Source organism: Carica papaya, chromosome 5 (genome assembly GCF_054855325.1).
Source record: "Carica papaya isolate Zhongbai chromosome 5, ASM5485532v1, whole genome shotgun sequence".
Lineage (NCBI taxonomy): Eukaryota > Viridiplantae > Streptophyta > Magnoliopsida > Brassicales > Caricaceae > Carica > Carica papaya.
This window is the reverse complement of record NC_142313.1, coordinates 14,827,361-14,843,646: the sequence shown is the minus strand read 5'-3', so window position 1 is coordinate 14,843,646 and position 16,286 is coordinate 14,827,361.

Genomic DNA, 16,286 nt, shown 5'->3' with positions numbered 1-16,286 from the left:
ATTTGGTCTGTAATTAATTTTAAAAATTAAAATTAAAATATAAAAGTATAATTTTTAAATTTATAAATTTTTATTTAATGTAAAAATTAGGAAAAAACAAGTAGATGGTGAAATTGAAAATAATTTTAGGAAAAATGAGTGAAAATTTGGGTTCAGAGGGTATTTTTGAAAGAAAAATAAGAAACTAGGGATCAAAACACAATTTAAGAAAAATGTACCACGTAGGACCGCCCAGTCAGCAGCCCCGAAAAACCGGAGCGCGCCACGTGGTAAGGCACGCTGACTCGGTGCCGCGCGGGAGGCCATGCTGACAATCCACGTGCCCTCGATCGGACAGTCGCGATTAAACGCGATCATACAATTTAGATCAAATCGCAATGAACGGTCCAGATTTATTTTTTCTTTAAACACGATGAACGACTCAGATTAAAGAGAGACGAGTATAAATTCCTCACTTCATACTGAACCCTAACTCTAGTAACCAGTCTCGCCTGAGAAGGGAGCCGACCGCCAACCCTTGCCCGCCGCCATGCTGGAGCCACCTCCAACTGCCAGAAAAGGTAAAAAAATTTTCGTTCGCTCGAAATTTGATTTTGAACATCTCAATGGCCAAATCGGAGCAAAAGGACTGGCAGATGAGCTGGAAACCGCGGGTAAAGCTCGGCGGTGCTACTGTAGGAAAAACCAAAAACTGCCTACGATGAGGCCCTTCTCGATTCCCGTTTCGTGCGATTTTTCCACCATTGTATTCACCATTCTATTTTTCACAAGTTAACCAAAGAAAAACACCTAACTGCGAAGGTGAGTCGGTGGAGCCGCCGCACTGGAAAACCCTACCGCTGGTAAGTTTTTGTTTTTTGATTTTTTTCGACCAACCGAGGCCCCTTAACGTGCTTTCTCATAGGGATGAGTATAAAACCAGTCAAAATTGGCCAAAACTGACCGAAAATGGCCAATCCGAGGCAAATCACCGCCTGGACGGCGGTGTCGTCGCTAGAGTACGGCGGTGCTACCGTGTCGGAATTCCAAAATTGGCCGGAGAAGATTTTTAACATCAATTTTTGGGGTATTTCTAGGTACTTAAAGCGTGTTTTAATCTTCAGAGAAAAATTCAGGGAACCCAGGGACCGCCAGTAGGCGCAGCTGAAAGTTTAATACTTCGGACACCGATTCGGTTAAGAATCTCTTACCTTATTTCTTGTTATGAAATTAAAGTTTAATTATAAATAATACGATATTTTACGTCATTTAGAAAACTTCGATAATTAATTACAGGTTACTAATGGAGCTGAAACTGGTTATTTATCACTATTTATCCTGTTTTAACTGATTGGTTGATTTTACAATTTTAAATGCATAATAATACATTAGCGTTGGTAAAATGATTCAGTTGTATTTCCTTGATGCATGTATTACTTGTTTTGTGTGATTTACTATTAAATTGCAAAACTAAAAATTAAATATAAATAGAAAATTGCTTGATTAAGTGAATGAATGAATGGTAGCCTTACTGGATATCCTAGCAGATGGTGGACGGACCAGGTACATAGGGAACCCTACCGTGAACGTTGCTTCATACCGGACGAGGTATCGAGGATTGATATTTTGGCGCTCATACCGTACAGGGTATGGGGCGGCTCGTTTCACCCTCATACCAAACGGAATATTGAGAAATGATATTTTTGGTATTCATACTGGACGGGATATGGGGACAGCCAGTTAGTTAACAATATTGAATAAGGGTTCACGCGTAGTAGGGACATTCCTATAGACCCCCATGGATACCAATAGGCAGATAAAAAGGAAAAGTTGTTATTTTAATTAACTGAATATGAGATTATGATGTTGTTTGTGTTATTATCTCTATATGTTGGTTTTAGAAATCTCACTACGGTAAGTATGTAATAAATGATTTTATTTATGATAAATGAATTTACTTAAATTAAGAATTTCATTAGTTGTTTTTATAATTTTTACCAACCTTCATTTCTGTATCGATGAGTAGTGTGACATTCTTATTGGATTAGTGTAGCTCACTCTTTCATTAACCATTTCAAATCAAGAGGACCAAATTTCAGATCCCGATCCACAAGAGAGTTGCGAATAGGATGTCCAGTTGTTTACTTTTTATTTATTTCTTTGATTTTTCGTTTGTTATGTTAGAATGGTCATTCCCGTAGTCCTATTGGGTATTCTAAATTATTGTGTAAGGAATGTAAACTCTAACTTTATTATTTCGTTTCCGCATTCAATTTATAATTTATTTTCTTTTAAGTCCCTGATTGTTACAACAAATATATATAGGGAAAAATTTAAATGAATAAATTTTAAGAGAAGAAAAGAATTTGATAAAATTTAATTTTTAAAATTTAGATAAGGAATTGTTAAAAAGAAGAACAAATAGATGAGAGAATTAGAAAAATAAGAGAAAAATATAAATTAATAATCAAAAGAAATAAAAATTAAATATAACTATTAGGTGAAATACAAGAAGAATTATGTAAGGTTAAGAAGATACAAGTATTAGTAATTGAAACGAATTTTGGAATTAACATGTAATAGATTACCATGATTAGGAAACAAATATAACAAGGAAAAATTAAATTAGATAAATGCTTTAGTAATTAAAATAGTCATAGAAATGAGATGGGCATGTAATATGATTGCATGAAACTCTCGGGTTCATCGATGACATGAGAAGACTTAGTTGATGTATAGTTTTTCTGCTAATTTTGGGATGGCGTTCGGAGTTCAAATCAGAATTTTTTTGCTCCAAAGTTTGTAAGTATAACTAGTAACCAACCCGAAGCCTTCATATCATCGTTTTTAAAATGTTTCATTAAATTTTTTATGAAATTAAGTGCATGCAAACAGGTAAGGATGATCTGGTCTCAAGACGAGATTTTTAGTGATTTTTACAAATTTTTGTACTCATTTGTTTGTTGGACTGTTGTGAACGCTTGGTTGTATTTATTTTGTATAATTCTGAATGTGTTAGAATGAGTGAATATGTATGATTTAAGTTAGATAGGTTAGAAATATTTTAAGGAGATGGTAAAATAGAAATAAGTAAAATTTATAAAATAAAAATAACACAAATAAAAAACAATACACTCAAACAAGTGAAATTAAATTAATAAAAATCTAAAGAAATAAAAAAAACAAATAATAAGTAAAATAACATTAATAACACAAAAAAAAATCATAAAACATAATAAGTAATAACAAAATTAAATAGAAGAAAAACAAATTTTAAGAAAGAAGTGAACAAAGAATAGTGAAGCAAAATATCTTAATAATATGAGGAAATATGAGATGGCGAAATAGGTAAGGGAATAGAGGAATAAGTAAGGATACAACTAAAATTATAAATAAACAAAAATAAGAAAGTCTGAAAGAAAAAAGAAAGGAATTCAAAATACAAATCTCTTAAAATTACACAAAACAAAAAAAAAAAGAAAAAAAATACAAAGATTGAACAAACGAAAATTTTGAAATAACTCGTTTAAAAATAGTATGACTGAAATTTGGCTAGGGGGAGGGGGGAGAAGGGAGAAAAAACCATATCATGGAGTGGACTAAAGCCCTTCCAAACGTGGTTAGAATATATATTCTATTATGGGTCATCTGGGGACAGACTGCTCTAACCAATTGTTGCATGATTTATTGTGTACCTATCCATGTAATAGCGAGAATCTTAACCCGATAATAGTACCAATTATTAAATGGATACATACGCTAAATCCCAAAATAAGACTTTAGAATTTTAATACTCAAATAATTGATTATGTTATGAGAATTGTAGATTCTTGATATGTAATAACTGGAAAAAAAAGGAGAAAATTAGTATGTATGTATAGATATATATGTGGAGTGAGGATTTCAGAGGTGAAACGGCGTCGTTCGGTGAAGAGGGGGAGGAAACGGCATCGTTTGGAGAAGAGGAGGAGGAAAACAATGTTGTTTGAAGGAAATGGCATCGTTTGGAGAGGGGGGAGTGGATGGTTGGGATGAGGTGAGATGGACGGGCAGGATGAGAGGCTGGTGGGGTATAAATAGGAGAAGGGAAAGAAAAAAAAAAGAAAGAGAGGGAGGTAAGAAAAGAAAGAAAACAGAGAAGAGAGAGATTGGGGGCGAGAAGAGAAGGTTCGAGAGAGATAGAGAGAGAGAGAGGAGTCAGATTGGAGAGAAACGAGAAGAGAGAGAGAGAGCATAAAGGAGGACCATGACGGTGCGAGCCACGGGAGGAAGGAAGATAGAGATGGGAGGTATGGTAAATTTTGAGTTCTTGTATAGGTGTGGTGTGAATTCGAATTAGTGATTTTAGGTTGAGAAATCTAGATTTTGTTTAGTATATAAAGCAATAGAACTACAATGTAGGGACAGGTGAGTGTGGATGATAAGGGGAATCGTGGAGGTGTTCACGGAGGAGACCACGGGAAGAGTGAGAATGAAGACGTTAGAGAGTGGGAGAGATATGTGAGAGAGTGAGGATATTTTGAGTAAAATGAATGTAAGTACATGGTGAAGGTCGCGGGATAAGAGATTGAACGAGGAGGTCGGTGAGTGAGTGAGATCCGTGAGGGCGAGGAGATTTTGTGTGTGCGAGCGGGGTATATGGAGGAGGTCGCGGGATGAGAGAGGAGGAAGAATGAGGTTGGGGAGTGTCCTGTGAGAGAGATGAGAGTACGTGATTGTGTGAGTGTGAGAGTTGTGATACTTTGAATAGGTCGTAGGAGGTAGAAGAAGAAGGAAAACGGTGCGTGAGATCTATGAGAGAGAGGAGCGTGATTGTGTGAGTGTGAGAGTGGTGATACTTTGAATAGGCCATGGGAGGTAGAAGAAGAAAGAAAACAGTGTGTGAGGTCTGTGAGAGAGAGGAGAGTTCATGATTGTGCATGGGGTCCTTAGTGTAGGCTGCGGCAGAAGGGAGAAGGAGGAGTTCGGTGTGCGAAGAGTTTCGTGTAAGAGGAGAAGTGCGGTATGGCTGTAGGGAGAGGTAGATATAGAAGGGGAGGAGAGTGTATATAGGTTGGTATAGCTGCTGTAAATTTAGTAGTTGGCGAGGGAACATTACCGGCATGTGTGTGAAATGTTAGTGGGTATCCTATGGGGAGAGGTGTGTAGGTTCGGTATACTGGTTAAGATATAGGAGAGCTTCGGGACAACATGGTGAAGCGAGTACAGGATGGTATAGTTCTTGAGTTGGTAGCATTGGGGGATGCCGATATTGGTGGTCGCTACCTAGAAAGAGTAAGTTGATCGCCGATAGTGGTGATGGTCGGGAGACCCTGACGACCAACGGGTTGGGTCGCCGATATTGGTGACGGGAGAGAATGGTATGTGTGTGTGTGTGGCCTATTAGGGGTTGAGAGATAGAAGGTTGAGTGTTGGTCGCCGATATTGGTGATGAGTGAGAACCTTTGTACTCATACAGTGACTTCGAGAGGCGGTCACATTTGATATGCAATATAACCAAATTACCGGGGCAAGTTAATTCTGTATAGTCCCAGGGTGGCACTAAAGTAGGACTTAGGTTGTATAGATGGGGACATATAGGAATACTGGATTTTCTGTTGTTGCATGTGCTACTTGTAACTATAACTAGATTTTCGGGATAAGTTAATGTTGTATAGTCCTAGGGTGGTACTAAAGTATGGCTTAGGTTGTGTAAGTAGAGTGCATATAGAAATACTGAATTTTCTGTTATTGCATGTAATACATATAACTTGATTTTTACCATATTGAGTTATGTGTACTCACTCTTTATTATTAACAGATGAGGTAGGGATGGAGTCAGGATCGGAGTTGCTGGTTTCCGAGCCTAGTATATAGCGCAATAGGGTAAGGATTCTTGTTGTGGGCAGAATGGAGTGTGTAAAAATTTATAGTAGCATGGATAATGTCTGCTGGAAGTGTATGAGATTGTATTACTTTGTGATGTGTATGTAGGATTGCATGTTTATCTTGATTTTGAATAATGAATTGCGGAAGGGTTTCTAGGTGTGTGATTGATTTGGAATGAGAATTTCGTGGTTGATCATAGAATTGTCTTAGACTGCGCCGTTAAAAAAAAAAAGGGGGGCGTTACATGATACCCATTTGAAGGGGTATGGATGTATTGATTGTAATGTGATGGAATGTAATGAGTGTGTAAAAAGAAGCATTGAAATACAAAGAATTAAGAAAGTATTAGGCAGAAAAAGAAAATAAAAGAACATAACTTAGGTTTAGACTAGTGGGATAAAAAGATAAAAATTAGGGGTAGTTTTAATTACTCCACACCTCACGATTTTTCAATGAAAATGAAAAAAGAAAAGTTTTATATTTATGAATGATTGTATGTTGTATACCACATGCCTAAAGAGTAGTTTACTTTTTATAGTTACTAAGCTGTGTGGAAGCTTACCCAATTAAATTATACCCTTTTTTCATATCAATAGGATCCAAAGTCAGAACCGAATCAGTAAAGAATAGATAATAATATTCGAGTTGAAATTTTATATTCTATAAGGATCAGGTAATGTTATTTTTAGTTTTGATCATATATTTTTGAACCTCATGCTATTGTAAATATTATTATAATATGATTCAAGGGACAAATAGTTTAATCATTAATATAATTAATGTGTGTTGTTGTTAGCTAATTATCTGAATTAGTTAGTAGTTAATGAATGTAGTTCCTCGGAGGATATTCATTAGCTAGTTACGTTTAAAAACTTAATTAAACATTTAATTTCTAGATTAACGTGTATTTTATTTTAATTTACATCAAAATATTACATTTTCTTCCCGGAAATTATTTTTAATTTGCGTGTCCAAATTTCAGGGTGTTACAAAATTGTGAGACTTTAGGTGATTGAATGGATCAGTTTGAAAATAATTAGATGATGACAAAATTATTAAAGAGTGACATTTCTCACATTCTATTCAATAATGTAAGATTAGTTTTCTAATTTTTGCTAAGTGATTGTTGAATCATTTCCTTGCAATAAATGAAATAAAATGGATTGACGTGAACTGACAGATTTTTCAATTAATTCCTAAAACTTTCAACATCAAAGAACCATTAATTTTTAGCAGCAAAAATATCTTTCAACTAGAATTTTTTTAATCAAAAGTTTCGGTCTAAAATAAGTTTACCTTGAATTCTGTTTAAAGTTTAATTTTATAAAGTATAAATTAGAATATGATAGAAATGTGATAGATTATTGAATCAAAATATGTTCATATTATATATCAATTTTATCTTTACTTCAAAGTTCATTATCTACTTCTTTAAATTTCTTATTATAAATATCATAATATAATAAGAAATAAAAACATGAATAAAACTGATTTATTTTATACATTAAATGTATAACTTTTTTCATTTAATTAATTAAAATTTAATAATTAAATAAAAATAAAATAAGTTTGAACTGATCCCAACCTTATTGTTAGTACTATAATTTTATTTTTTCTTTAAAAGAATTGACTGAATGAAAAATAAATAAATCCTAAAAGAATATGTTCTTGCTTGGCCATCCATCTCCACTTACCTGCCCGGCCCAAAAAATCAACATGATATTAATTGAAATATTCCTTTTCTATTATTCATTTAATTTAAAGTATCTTATATTTCATTTTTTAAAATATATGGTTTCGTTTATTGATTAAGAAAAATTATGAAATTACTTAACCTATAAAATTTTCTTTCTAATATTGGATATATATACATATATATATATATATGTTTGAACCAAATAAAATTGGACGAGTTTTTTTTTTATTTTAAATCTAAATCTAACTCTTTCTAGTGTAAAAATAATTGACTCGCATAAGTCTTCCTTAGAATGAACCTAAGCAAGTTGACTTAGGTTCTTTTATCACTTCTAATACAAACAAGAATAAATTTTTGTATTATACACATTTTATATTATATTCTATCTATCACCTGCTGCATACAAAGATCGAAGTTGACTTTTTAATTTAAGCATTATAAAATATTACAAAGGTCACACTGTGTTTGATGCAAATTTTTAGTTTATATATTTTATACACAGTTAGACAAATATTGTAGGTATGTATTATTAGACTATTCATACACGGAAAGTACATAAATAATAGATTGATATTATATTTCTGTTCTTATTATATAAACTTTAAAAACTTGAATAATTTCTACAAAGAAACATTAAATAATGGATTATTTATTTACTGGGTCGCTATCTTAGTTCTGTGTTGGCATCATACCAACTTGCATTAATTTTTGGTTTGAAGTACACGTCGGAGGGCAATTTCCACGAAGTGAATTATCTGTCATAATCAGTTTTATAATTTTAAAAAAAAAAAATTTAATACAATTCCATAATTAACCACTTAATAATCTCTTATTAATTATTCTAATATACTTAAGTGATAAAAATATTACATGAAAAAGTTATTATTATTTTAATATCAAAACTAAAAAGAAAACAACTCATTGGGCACCGTCCAACAGGAAAAAAAAAACACTAGTGTGTTCTTTTGTAACACCCAAATTTATTATTTTTATTTTTTAATTTATTTTAATTTATATTAGAATTTTAGTTTAATTTTTTAATATTTAATTTATAAAGTTTTAATTTAATTTAATTTAATTTAATAAAAATAATAATAATAATAATAAAATATGGTAAAATTATTTTTGGGATTTAATTGAAATTGATTTTGAGAAAAATGGGTGAAAATTTAGATTCTGAAAGTGTTTTTAAAAGGAAAATCAGAAACCGGGGGTCAAAACACAATTTAGAAAAGTTGTGCCACGTCAACAGTCACGTCAGCAGCCCAGTCAGCAGCCCCAGCCAACCAGAACACGCCGCATGGCAAGGAAGCTGACGCGGGACGGAGCCACGTGAGCGATCCGCGTGCACGCGATCGAACGGTCCAGATCTCACGCGTGCGGATGGCCTAGATTTCAAGTGCACGGACGGCCAAGATCTCACGTGTGCGGACGGCCCAGATCGCATCGTGATGGATGGCCCAGATTTATTCCCATTTTAATTGCGATCGGACGGTCCAGATTAAATCGTGATGGACGGCTGAGATTAAAAGGGAAAGGTTATAAATAACCTCACCCACACCCGACCCCAAACTCTAACAGCCAGTACCCCGCCGGAGAAGAAGAACCAGTCGCCGGAGGAACCGGCCGCCGCCACCCGTCGTCGCACCAGAGGGTTTTCCGACTGCCAAACGAGATAAATTTTCTCCCCTTGGCTCGTTTTTTGATGCTGAATCCGCCTATGGCCAAATCGGAGCCAAACCACCAGCCAATCGGCCAGAAAACACCGTCGAAGCCCAGCAGCGTCGCCGCGGCTTCCCTCGATTTTTACCTCCGATGAGGCCCTTTTCGATTCCCGTTCGATGCAATTTTTACACCACTGCGATCATCGTCTTTTTCTCTACAGGTTGACCAGAGCAAAATATCAAACCGTGACTCGCGCCGGAGAAGCCGCCGCACCCGAGAGCTCCGTCGCCGGTAAGTCTAAGTTTTTCGTGAATTTTTGGCCCACCGAGGGCCCTATGGTTGTTTTATCATAGGAACCAATGCAAGTTTGGCCGAATTCGGCCGAAAACGGCCAACCCGAGGCAGATCGTCGCCGTGGGCTGCGGTACCGTCGCTGGAGCACGGTAGTGCCACCGTGCTGGAATTCTAGTATTGGCCGAAAAGGGGCCCTGGGTCTGATTTGGGGTTTTTTGGGACACGTGCAGGTACCGGTAGTGCGTTTCAGTTTCCCGGAGAAAATTCAGGGAATTTAGGGACAGCCCGTAGGGGCATTGTAGAGCCAATTTCAGACCCTGAAACAAGTAAGGATTTCTCACCCTATTTTCTATCACGGTATTAAAGTTTAATAAATAATAAAACAGTATTTTCGTGAATTAATGGATGTGTATAATTGCTTAATGTTGCTAATGGAGCCCGAATCTAGTGTATTTGTCGGTCAGTTGTTGTTTAATTTATTTTACAGTTTAGAATGCAACATGGTATCTGATGTATTTATTTTATGGTTTCGTTTACTATGGTTTGAATTATTGTGAACCCGTTGTTGTCTTGTTTGGTGTTCATTACTGTTTTATGTGTTTATGTCTGATTGAATAATTGAGACAAAAAAAAATAGAAAAAGGTTATGTGAATTGATAAATGGATAATGTGGACAACCTGATTAGATATTCTGGGAGATGGTGGATGGACCGAGTCCGTAGGGAACCCTACCGGAAACGTGGTCTCTCATATCGGACGGGGTATGGAGACCTTATGTGTTTTGGCGCCCATACCGGACGGGGTATGGGGACGGCCTGTTTCACCTTCATACCAGACGGGGTATTGAGGTTTATGGTTTTATCGCCCATACCAAACGGGGTATGAGGACGGCCCGTTTCACCCTCATATCAGACAGGGTATTGAGGTTCATGATTTTGGCGCCCATACCGGACGGGGTATGGGGACGGCCCTGGAATCATATTATTAATGTTAATGGTTCACTTGTAGCGGGAACCCCCTATAGATCCCCATGGATACTAGTAGGCTGGTAAAAGAGGAAATTTGTTGTATGATTATTGAAATGCAAAAGTATGACATGAGTTATGTTATAAAGTGTATATGATTTTATGATGGTTATAATGCTATTATTTTCATATGTTATTTTCACAAATCTCACCGAGGTAAGTGGACAATAAAGGTTTTTATTATTAATAAATGAGTTTGTTATAAATTATGCTCCATTGGTCGTTTTTGTTTTCTACCAACCTTTACTTCTGTAGCAGTGAGATAGTGTGATATCTTTACTAGGCTAGTGTAGCTCATTCCTTACTTAACCATTTCAGATCAGGAAGACGTGGTTTCCGAGCCTGTTCCGCAGGAAAACAGCGAGTTAGACGCCTTAAGATTTTATAGTTCTATTTATAGTTTTTATTTCGAGTATTTCTTTTAATTAGCTTATTCTTTCATACGTTGAATACGTTTTTGGTTATTGTGTAAGGGATGTTAATCAGAATTTTTATTTCACTTCCGCATTTAAAATTTTTAATACATACATCTTCATTTAAATTTGCAGGGCCGTTACAGTTAGTATCAGAGCTCGTTCCTCGGACTCATCCCTTACACAATAATGCTTAGAGAAATACCCACCGATAAATCGTTACTCAACTCTTCCGTGTGAAATGCAGGTGCAAAGAAATGAGGAGAGGAAGACCCCCACTAAACCTAGCAGCCCGGGATGATTTGCTTCGGAAAGATGTGGACAGAATATTTGAGATGCTGGAAAGGATCATGGCCGCCCAGCAAGTTCGAAAGGAGAGAAGGGAGTTACCCGAACCTCCTCCACTACCACGGGTTGAGCCATCGCTACAGCAAGCGGATCCTGAACCACCCCGGCACGAGCCTGCTCTACCACAGTACCACCCGGCACCACCGCCACAGTATGAACCAGTGCCCCAGCCACCATACTGCTCGGCACCGCCGCAGTACAATCCGGTGCCCCCACCATATCAGCAGGTGCCACCACAGGGCCCCCCAGTCTATCCCCAGCCGGGCCCAGCCCCTCTTCCACGGGACTCAGCTCCTTCCTTAATCAACCCAAGCTACATAGAGAGGTACAGGAAACTGAACCCTTCCACTTTTGCAGGGGGATCCTCTTTCGAAGATGCCTAGTACTAGTTGGCGGAGACTGAGAGACCTTTCAAGACCTTGGGAGTGGTTCCTGAGCAGAGAGCTGCCCTTGCTTCCTACATGCTGGTAGGGGAAGCAGGTCGTTGGTGGTAGCTCAAGCAGACCACCCTGCCTACACCAGCCACTTGGGAGCAGTTCTTAGCGGCCTTTCATGTGGAGTATCTCCCTGAGCACATCCGACACCTGAAGGAGATAGAGTTTGTTCAGCTGGTCCAAGGAAACATGACGGTATCGGAACATGCTCGTAAGTTCCTAGAACTGGGCCGATACTCCCCAGAGACATTGATGGATGAAGGCAGGAAGGCCAGGAAATTCCAGTGGGGCTTCCGCCCAGAAATCAAGCAACACTTATTGGTACTGTAGCTCAAGACATACTCAACCGTTCTAGCAAAGGTACAGATTGTGGAGAGGAGTTTCAACACCCGTCCTCAGTCAGTAGGGAGTCACCGACCCTCAGCTCCACCTCGCAGACCAGCACCCACTGTGCCGGTCCAACCAAATAAGAGGCCCAGACCAGTGATCCAGGTCCCTCCTCAAGCTTCAGGGGTAGCACGTGGAAAAATCTGCCAGCACTGTGGCAGGGATCACGGGGACCGACCATGCTACTGCCTCAACAACACCTATCGCATATGTGGCAGTGCCCAGCACTATGTGAGAGAATGCCCGAGGAACCAGAACCAAGGGAGACCTCCTTTTCAGGGCAGGGTTTACAACCTCACCCAGCAGGATGCCGACGCCGACCCGGACGTGGTACAGGGTACGTACACTATCTGTGACCATATTGCTCATGTTTTATTTGACACTGGTGTATCGCATCCAAACTTAATGTATCACCTGATAAACTTAATTCATTGTTGTTTGTGTCTACTGTGGGGAGTGAAACACTATTAGGAGAAGTTATCTATAGGGCTTGTGTCGTGGAGATAGCAAATAGGAAACTGAGTGTAGACCTGATAGGGTTAGACACGAGAGATTTTGATGTAATCTTAGGAATGGATTGGTTAGCGACGCATCACACCACCATAGATTGCTTTAACAAGAAGGTTGTATTTAATCCTCCCAATGAGGAACCATTTACAAATTAATAAAATCATTTAGTACTTATTCCTTGATGGCAAGTTTTCTCAATTTTTTAGTACCTTAATCTTGCTATTTTCTCTAATTAGGCAAGCCCAAGAAGGAAATTTGTATCCAAGAGATTCCGGTAGTCCGAGACTTTTCAGATGTGTTTTTGGACGAACTACCCGAATTGCTAGTGGACAGGGAAGTCGAGTTCACTATAGATTTACAGCTAGGCACCCAGCCCATTTTGGTCGCTCCTTACCGCATGAGCCGCATTGAGATGGAAGAGCTGAGAAAACAGATCACTGAATTGCAAGACAATAGTTTCATTAGACACAGTGTATCCCCTTGGGGTGCCGGATTCACTTTTGTAAGGAAAGGAGATAGAACGTTGAGACTGTGTATTGATTACAGAGGATTGAACAAGGTTACGATTAAGAACAAATATCCCCTTCCTAGAATTGATGACCTCTTCGACCAGCTACAGGGTGAACAAGTCTTCTCTAAAATAGACATACGATCAGGTTACCATCAAGTGAAGATAAGAACAGAAGACATCCCTAAGACGGCCTTTCGAACCAGGTACGGACACTATGAGTTCCTGGTCATGCCATTTGGGCTAACCAACGCTCCGTCAATCTTTATAGATATGATGAACAGAGTCTTTAGAGAGTTCATAGATCAATTTGTTATCGTGTTCATCGATGACATCTTAGTCTACTCAAAAAGCAGAGAAGAACATATTCACCATCTTGCCCAAGTTTTGCAGGTCCTCATAAACAAGAAGTTATATGCAAAGTTGAGTAAGTGTGGATTCTGGCTTAAACAGACCACCTTCCTATGACATATCATATCGAAGAAAGGAGTATCAGTGAATCCTGAAAAGGCTGAAGCGGTACTTGGCTGGGAGAAGTTGACATCAGTTAAGGAAATTCGGAGTTTCCTGGGGATGGCAGGTTATTACCGCAGGTTTGTTGAAGGATTCTCCAGCCTAGCAGCTCCTTTAACCCGACTCACGAAGAAGAATGCCAAATTTGAGTGGAATGAGGACTGCGAAAGAAGTTTTTCAGAATTAAAGAAGTGGCTGACTACTGCACCCATATTGGCTTTACCGAGTGGATTGGGGGGATATACTGTTTATAGTGATGCCTGCTATCTAGGCCTGAGTTGTGTCCTGATGCAGCATGGAAAGGTCATAGCATATGGGTCCAAGCAGTTAAAGAATCATGAGAAGAATTATCCCACCCATAACTTGGAGCTTGCCGCAATCATACACGCATTGAAAACCTGGCGCCACTACTTATACAGAGAGACCTTTCAGATCTATACCGATCATAAGAGTTTGAAACACATATTCACTCAGAAGGATCTCAACATGCGTAAGAGAAGGTGGATGGAACTCCTTAAAGACTATGATTGTGATATCTTATACCATTCAGGTAAGGGCAACGTGGTAGCAAATGCTCTCAGCAGGAAAAGTGCAGGTATCTTAGCCCATTTGATGGTTTCAGAATGCAGGCAAATTAGGGCCACACAACAGGTTCGACTTCAGGACTTGAGGAGAGCCACATGTTTGGGTCGCTTGACAGTCTAACCCGAGTTAATCCAGAGAATAAGGGAAGCCCAGTCAGTCGACCCCGCCCTGGTAGCCTGCAAGAAGGATGTAGAATAGGGAGTGAGCTTAAAATTTCGAATCTCTGTCGATGGATTACTCTGTTTCCAAGACAGGGTGTGCGTCCCAAATGATAGTGAGTTAAAGAGAGACATCATGACAGAGTCCCATAGCTCGAAATTTGTCATGCATCCAGGAAGCACCAAAATAGACCAAGGCATGCGACCCCAATTTTGGTGGAATGGGATGAAGAGAGACATAGCCGACTTTGTATGCAAGTGCTTGGTATGTCAGCAGGTCAAGGTAGAGCATCAGCGCCTAGGTGGGCTACTTCAGCCGTTATCGATTCCGGAGTGGAAGTGGAAATACATCACCATGGACTTCGTAACGGGATTACCCAGGCACGTTCAGGACATGACGCCATCTGGGTAATCATTGACTGACTTACCAAATCTTCCCACTTCTTGGCCATCAAAATGACCGACTCATTGGACAAGTTGGTAACAATGTATATCCAGAAAATAGTCAGATTGCACAGAGTTTCAGTAACAGTGGTATCCGACAGGGACCCCAGGTTCACTTCTCGGTTTTGGAGTAGCTTTCAGCAAGCCATGGGAACAAAACTGTCTCTCAGTACTGCCTTCCATCCTCAGACTGATGGACAATCAGAAAGGACAATTCGTACACTTGAGGATATGCTCCGAGCATGTGTCCTTGACTCCGGGGGTCATTGGGACGACCAACTACCCCTGATAGAGTTCGCCTACAACAACAGCTACCAAGCAAGCATCAGCATGGCTCTATATGAGGCGTTATATGGGCCCCGTACAGATCTCTGATTTATTGGGAAGAAGTGGGCGATAGAAGATTGTTCGGCCCGTAGTTGGTAGAGGAGACCACGTCTAAAATGGTTAAAATCAGAAAGAACATTCAGACAGCTCAGAGCAGGCAAAAGAATTATGCGGACACCCGAAGGAGAGATCTAGCGTTTGAGAAAGGCGACCGGATGTTCCTTAAGGTCACTCATTTCAAGGGAATTAGTAGGTTCGGCAGGAGGAGAAAATTGAACCCCCGATTTATTGGACCTTTTGAAATCTTAGACAGGATTGGTACTGCTGCCTATAGACTAGCACTGCCTATAGACTAGCACTGCCTCCAGAGCTCTCTAAGGTCCACAATGTGTTCCACGTATCCATCCTACGTAAGTACAACCCGGACCCCTCTCATGTCTTGGCTCATGAACCGCTTCCACTCCAAGAGGACTTATCTTATGAAGAAGTATCAGTCGGTATCACGGATCGAAAGAGCAGGATACTTCGCAACCGGAAAATATCATTTGTAAAGGTCGTGTGACAGAACCACACGCCAAGGGAGGCTACCTGGGAGCTAGAATCAGATTTTAGAGCACAGTATCTCCATTTATTCGATCAACAGTAAGAGACAAATTTGGGGGACCAAATTTCTTTAAGGAGGGAGAGTTGTAACACCCAAATTTATTATTTTTATTTTTTAATTTATTTTAATTTATATTAGAATTTTAGTTTAATTTTTCAATATTTAATTTATAAGATTTTAATTTAATTTAATAAAAATAAAAATAATAATAATGATAAAATAGGGTAAAATTATTTTTGGGATTTAATTGAAATTGATTTTGGGAAAAATGGGTGAAAATTTGGATTCTGGGGGTGTTTTTGAAAGGAAAATTAGAAATCAGGGGTCAAAATACAATTTAAGAAAGTTGTGCACGTCAGCAGCCATGTCAGCAGCCCAGTCAGCAGCTCCGGCCAACCAGAACATGCCGCGTGGCAAGGAAGTTGACGCGGGAGGCCACGCTGGACGGAGCCACGTGAGCGATCCACGTGAACATGATCGAATGGTCCAGATCTCACGCGTGCGGACGGCCAAGATCTCACGCGCACA